Genomic DNA, 1165 nt, shown 5'->3' with positions numbered 1-1165 from the left:
CGCCGCAGTGCCCGCGAGGCCGGGGAGCCCGGGCCCGGGCAGCGCCGCCGGCCGTGCAGGTACCGGGCGCGGGACTGGGCTGGCCGCGGCGCGCGGGGGCCGGGGACCCGCGGCGCGGGGTGCGGGCGGGGGCGGCGCGGGCTGGAGTCGCGTTCCGGCGTCGGGCCGGGGGCGGAAGCGCCGTGGGCAGGACCTCCCGCCCGGTGCTCCTAGGACCCCCGGGGGCTCGGTCCCCGGCAGTGCAGGGCCGGAAAGAGGTGAACCGGATGCGCCCCGACGTTTCCCGGGGCTCACGGGCTGCACCTGGACCTGAGAGGCAGAGCCTGGCAGGTAAGGCGGTAAGAAATTTAAAGGTGCGGGCGCTGATCGGGCCGGCGGGGGTGGCGAGTCCAGGAAAGATTGTGCCTCCTGAAACCAAAGGCTCTTTCTTGCAGGAGAAATTGTGGACAGATTTATTCACCGTCTTCCTGATGCAGGGGCGATGGTTTATTTGTTAAACAAGTTTTGGGTTTTGAGCACAAGCCAGCAGTAAGGGACTCTGGGTTTGACCTTAGAAACGTTTAAAATTTTAATCAGCAAATATTTGTTGAACATACGCTTCCTATCAGACAAGGCTTTATGTGAGGTTAACACATGTAGTTACTCAACTGGGGCTTTTGAGATGCAAGGAGAAGGGGATGCCAGCGCCGGAATCGGACGTGTGTCGGTACAGTCCGGCAGCTGGCATCGTGTCACTGCTGAACACTGAATTTTGGGCCAGGAAATCCTTCAAGTGGGAGACAGTCAGCTGTGTGATCCTTCAGAGCCCACCCCGCACCTTCTCAAGCTGATATCTTAAAATATCCTTCTCCCTTAAGCGAGCCTGCGAGCTTCCTTCATTTACATAACGAACACATGGCCCCCTATTCTCCTTGGAGCTCAGCCACCCACTCACACCTGGGAAGGTGGGGCTTGGGTGGGTCACTCCTAACCCGTCACGGTTCCTACAAGGGGAGGAGAAACATCCAGGGGACAGTGCGGGTTCAGGGGACATCTGAGGGTTGGAGGAGAAGTTGAGCTGGGCGGGGCTGCCCGGCTCTGCCCCAGTGCTGTGGCTCAGCCGTGCTGGGGGCTGGGGGCTGGAGATCAGCAAGCCAAGCTGCTCCTGTCTTTGCTCTGTGTTAAT

At 60.7% G+C, this 1165-nt stretch overlaps 1 protein-coding gene across 5 annotated transcripts in view; it reads left to right on the top strand.

Annotated features, from left to right (window-relative positions):
• The first annotated feature begins 13 nt into the window (after positions 1-13).
• The window catches only part of KIAA1211L (KIAA1211 like), a 111619-nt gene continuing 110467 nt past the window's right edge, over positions 14-1165 (top strand). For all 5 annotated transcript variants that reach the window (XM_023761505.1, XM_023761504.1, XM_023761503.1 and 2 more), the window contains exon 1: positions 14-59. The gene's annotated coding sequence lies outside the window, so the exon portion shown is untranslated. The remainder of the gene's footprint in view (positions 60-1165) is intronic.

Source organism: Myotis lucifugus, unplaced genomic scaffold (assembly GCF_000147115.1).
Source record: "Myotis lucifugus unplaced genomic scaffold, Myoluc2.0 scaffold_210, whole genome shotgun sequence".
NCBI classification, from domain to species: domain Eukaryota; kingdom Metazoa; phylum Chordata; class Mammalia; order Chiroptera; family Vespertilionidae; genus Myotis; species Myotis lucifugus.
This window is presented reverse-complemented; position numbering and strand designations above follow the sequence as displayed.